The following is a 5,000-nucleotide window of genomic DNA, read 5'->3' as shown; positions in this document are numbered from 1 at the left end:
AAATGCTTTCGCTTCTGTTCGTCTTGCGACGATCCAAGAATTTCACCTCTAACGTCGCAATACGAATGCCCCCGCCTGTCCCTATTAATCATTACCTCGGGTTCCGAAAACCAACAAAATAGAACCGAGGTCCTATTCCATTATTCCATGCACACAGTATTCAGGCGGGCTTGCCTGCTTTAAGCACTCTAATTTGTTCAAAGTAAACGTGCCGGCCCACCGAGACACTCAATAAAGAGCACCCTGGTAGGATTTCAACGGGGTCCGCCTCGGGACGCACGAGCACGCACGGGGCGGTCGCACGCCTTCGGCTCGCCCCACCGGCAGGACGTCCCACGATACATGCCAGTTAAACACCGACGGGCGGTGAACCAACAGCGTGGGACACAAATCCAACTACGAGCTTTTTAACCGCAACAACTTTAATATACGCTATTGGAGCTGGAATTACCGCGGCTGCTGGCACCAGACTTGCCCTCCAATAGATACTCGTTAAAGGATTTAAAGTGTACTCATTCCGATTACGGGGCCTCGGATGAGTCCCGTATCGTTATTTTTCGTCACTACCTCCCCGTGCCGGGAGTGGGTAATTTGCGCGCCTGCTGCCTTCCTTGGATGTGGTAGCCGTTTCTCAGGCTCCCTCTCCGGAATCGAACCCTGATTCCCCGTTACCCGTTACAACCATGGTAGGCGCAGAACCTACCATCGACAGTTGATAAGGCAGACATTTGAAAGATGCGTCGCCGGTACGAGGACCGTGCGATCAGCCCAAAGTTATTCAGAGTCACCAAGGCAAACGGACCGGACGAGCCGACCGATTGGTTTTGATCTAATAAAAGCGTCCCTTCCATCTCTGGTCGGGACTCTGTTTGCATGTATTAGCTCTAGAATTACCACAGTTATCCAAGTAACGTGGGTACGATCTAAGGAACCATAACTGATTTAATGAGCCATTCGCGGTTTCACCTTAATGCGGCTTGTACTGAGACATGCATGGCTTAATCTTTGAGACAAGCATATGACTACTGGCAGGATCAACCAGGGAGCTGCGTCAACTAGAGCTGAGCAGCTGGCCGCCCGGGAGTGTGTCCCGGGGGCCCGCGCGAACACGCAAGCGTCCGCTCAATCATTCTGCAAACAGGAGGAGGCTGAGCTCCCCTGCACAATACACCTCGAAACCCTCTCAGGTCCCGGCGGCGCGCAGCGCCGTCCCAAGTACTTGGTCGGGTTCGAGAGAGGCGCAATCGCCCGGAGTTAGGCGAGTAGACGCTTTCGGTGCGACCACCCGTGCTCCCAACTGAGCTTGCCGCTGCCGACAGAGGCCCGGGAGCGTGCTGTCGTGGCATTGCCGGCGGGAGACAACACGCGCCACCTACGGTGACCGGCAGCTCCAACGCCAGCGCCACAGAAGGACAAAAGCCCCACTTGGGTGCCGAAGCGAACTCTCCCAGCACAGCGCACGCGCCAACACATCCGCACAGCTGCGATACAAACCACCAGCGAGAACCGCTGGGGCGACCGAGCAGCAGACGGCGTCGCGGCGCCGAGCGCCGGGCGGCAGCGCATCCTCAACGCACACAGTCCTCAATCGGACCAGCACACTGAAGATGTCCACCGCGCTTCGCACCGGGCCCGCGAGGACCTACTTTGGCCGCACGGCGCCGCGCGCAGGGTGCGCCGGCGCGCAGCTGCGACGCCTGCCGCGTCCGTCGGCCGGCGCGCCTGCCACTGGCCGCCCCCACCAGCCGGCTGTAGCGCGTGCGCCCACGCACCGCGCGGCCAGCACGCCGGGAGGCGCCCCCTCACCGGCCGGGGACGGTCCCACCCAGCCACCGCCGCGTATCGCTTCACACCCAGATGCCGTTCAGTTTCGTCGGCATGGTGGGTATCGCTGGAACAACCGGTTAGTACCTCAACCTATCGTCGCCATCACCGATTCACCCCTAGCGAGAACAACCGCACCACAACAGGTTACCATTTGTTCATTTGCGTAACTTCACCAGAAAACGCAGGCGTCCATCGCCATTTGCAACTTCCACGATTATTGCATGCCTGTGTCAGGTGTCACGCCACACTACGTCTGCCCACATACACGCAACAAAATGTGCACGCCTAGACAATACGTGGAAGGTGGCCCCCGTACGTATGCGATGTCCATTGCTCGAACGACTGTCAACCGGCCTCTGTAGCATGTCGCAGATATGGAACGCGGTGCACCATGCCATCACGGTGTGTGAGGAGAGACGACTAGGTCCGAATACATCAACAGACAGCTCATGCTGATCGCCATCCACGGCGTCCGTTCCTCCCACACGTCTCTATGGCGTACCACACTGCAATCCAGCTCTCATAGGGAGACGACACGTAGCTGCGTGCACAATATTTGCACTGTATGGTCCGCCGTTTTTGGGCGCAGTCGTTGTACGGTCACACATGTGCCACGATGTATCATTCAGTACATAAGGACGAATGTGCAGTACAGATTGTGGTTTACGCGTACGACATTAGCGGACAGTTGACACAGGCCGCACCACAACGTAGCCTGAGTACGTCGCATGCGGAGGGCATTGAACATGCAAAGTTCTCACCAACCAGCTTGCGAAGGCAGGGGGCAAGGTGGGGACGTGGGGAGGGGCGGCATGTACGTCCTGCTGCCATCCACATTACAGTGTACAGCAGGAGCATGTGGAAAGTGAGCAAGACTTGCAAGGTGTTTAACATGAAGCGATACACAGGGGAGCGGGGAGTGCGAGTAGCGAACTATATTGCGAGGGTTGCGGGTGGGCAACACTACACTAATTGAACGAGTCGTATAACAATTACAGAGCAGGTTTAGGCGACAACGTGGGTTACGTTAGGCGACAACGTGGGTTAGGTTAAGGCACGACGTGGGTTAGGTTAAGGCACGACGTGGGTTAGGTTAAGGCACAACATGGGTTAGGTTAAGGCACAACATGGGTTAGGTTAAGGCACAACATGGGTTAGGTTAAGGCACAACATGGGTTAGGTTAAGGCACAACATGGGTTAGGTTAAGGCATGACATGGGTTAGGTTAAGGCACAACATGGGTTAGGTTAAGGCACAACATGGGTTAGGTTAAGGCACAACATGGGTTAGGTTAAGGCACAACATGGGTTAGGTTAAGGCACAACATGGGTTAGGTTAAGGCACAACATGGGTTAGGTTAAGGCACAACATGGGTTAGGTTAAGGCACAACATGGGTTAGGTTAAGGCACAACATGGGTTAGGTTAAGGCACAACATGGGTTAGGTTAAGGCACAACATAGGTTAGGTTAAGGCACAACATAGGTTAGGTTAAGGCACAACATGGGTTAGGTTAAGGCACAACATGGGTTAGGTTAAGGCACAACATGGGTTAGGTTAAGGCACAACATGGGTTAGGTTAAGGCACAACATGGGTTAGGTTAAGGCACAACATGGGTTAGGTTAAGGCACAACATGGGTTAGGTTAAGGCACAACATGGGTTAGGTTAAGGCACAACATGGGTTAGGTTAAGGCACAACATGGGTTAGGTTAAGGCACAACATGGGTTAGGTTAAGGCACAACATTGGTTAGGTTAAGGCACAACATGGGTTAGGTTAAGGCACAACATGGGTTAGGTTAAGGCACAACATGGGTTAGGTTAAGGCACAACATGGGTTAGGTTAAGGCACAACATGGGTTAGGTTAAGGCACAACATGGGTTAGGTTAAGGCACAACATGGGTTAGGTTAAGGCACAACATGGGTTAGGTTAAGGCACAACATGGGTTAGGTTAAGGCACAACATGGGTTAGGTTAAGGCACAACATGGGTTAGGTTAAGGCACAACATGGGTTAGGTTAAGGCACAACATGGGTTAGGTTAAGGCACAACATGGGTTAGGTTAAGGCACAACATAGGTTAGGTTAAGGCACAACATAGGTTAGGTTAAGGCACAACATAGGTTAGGTTAAGGCACAACATAGGTTAGGTTAAGGCACAACATAGGTTAGGTTAAGGCACAACATAGGTTAGGTTAAGGCACAACATAGGTTAGGTTAAGGCACAACATAGGTTAGGTTAAGGCACAACATAGGTTAGGTTAAGGCACAACATAGGTTAGGTTAAGGTACAACATAGGTTAGGTTAAGGTACAACATAGGTTAGGTTAAGGTACAACATAGGTTAGGTTAAGGTACAACATAGGTTAGGTTAAGGTACAACATAGGTTAGGTTAAGGTACAACATAGGTTAGGTTAGGTTAGGTTACACGTTGTTGTAAGGAAAGGTGTAGGGGGGGGCGGGGGCGGCAGGTTCGTTGATAGTGATTATAGTAAGTGAATGCTTGTGACATGATCAGATTTGTCACGTCAGGATGCACCTTTGGCTTATTAGAGGCGGCGCTCCAATTCTATGCTTGTGTCAGACCTGTGTCTTTGACTCATGTCATTGTTTGTGCGCTGTGACAGGAGGTACTATTGTGATGTTGGGTGCACCGTTGTATAGGACATGTGTGGGTGTTGGTGCCTGATCTGCGCAATGGTGGATGTCGAAAGGGTGGGATATTGTATTTTCCGCATGGACCTCCTGGTCTGGTTGTGATAGTGTGGATTGTGTAATGTGGCGGAGAGGATGCACTGGATGTTGTTCCATGCTGGTGCTTACATATTGTATGTGCGCCCGTTAGAAGCAGAGAGTGGTGCGTGATCAGAGTGGCTGGCTGACGTGTGGTTCCCATTGTGGGCAGACTCTTTCAGCATGTATACGGACAGTTGTATATATATTCTGTAGTTTGATGGCTCTGCATTGATTACTAATCAGCGCCGTGTGTACGGGTAATCTGGTTCCAGTCCAAAATGTTCCATCTGTGTACATTAGTGACAAAGACTCCCCTCATGCAGTGGGGCTCGGTCTGTTATAACTCTTCCGCGTAATATATTTGCCCCACGTTTTTGCGACTGCGAGTGCGAGTGCAACGCGCATGGGGACCGACATGCTGATGGCTCGGTATCGGAC

The 5,000-nt window shown here is 52.4% G+C and overlaps 1 non-coding gene across 1 annotated transcript in view; it reads right to left on the bottom strand.

Annotated features, from left to right (window-relative positions):
• The window catches only part of LOC124774697, a 1,909-nt gene extending 864 nt beyond the window's left edge, over positions 1 to 1,045 (bottom strand). Inside the window, exon 1 of the ribosomal RNA XR_007015445.1 lies at positions 1 to 1,045. This exon is cut by the window's left edge and continues 864 nt beyond it. This is a non-coding gene — a ribosomal RNA (small subunit ribosomal RNA).
• Positions 1,046 to 5,000: the final 3,955 nt, after the last annotated feature.

Source organism: Schistocerca piceifrons, unplaced genomic scaffold (genome assembly GCF_021461385.2).
Source record: "Schistocerca piceifrons isolate TAMUIC-IGC-003096 unplaced genomic scaffold, iqSchPice1.1 HiC_scaffold_968, whole genome shotgun sequence".
Taxonomy (NCBI): Eukaryota; Metazoa; Arthropoda; class Insecta; order Orthoptera; family Acrididae; genus Schistocerca; species Schistocerca piceifrons.
Note: the sequence above shows the minus strand (reverse complement) of the source record. Positions and strands in the feature narration are given on the sequence as shown.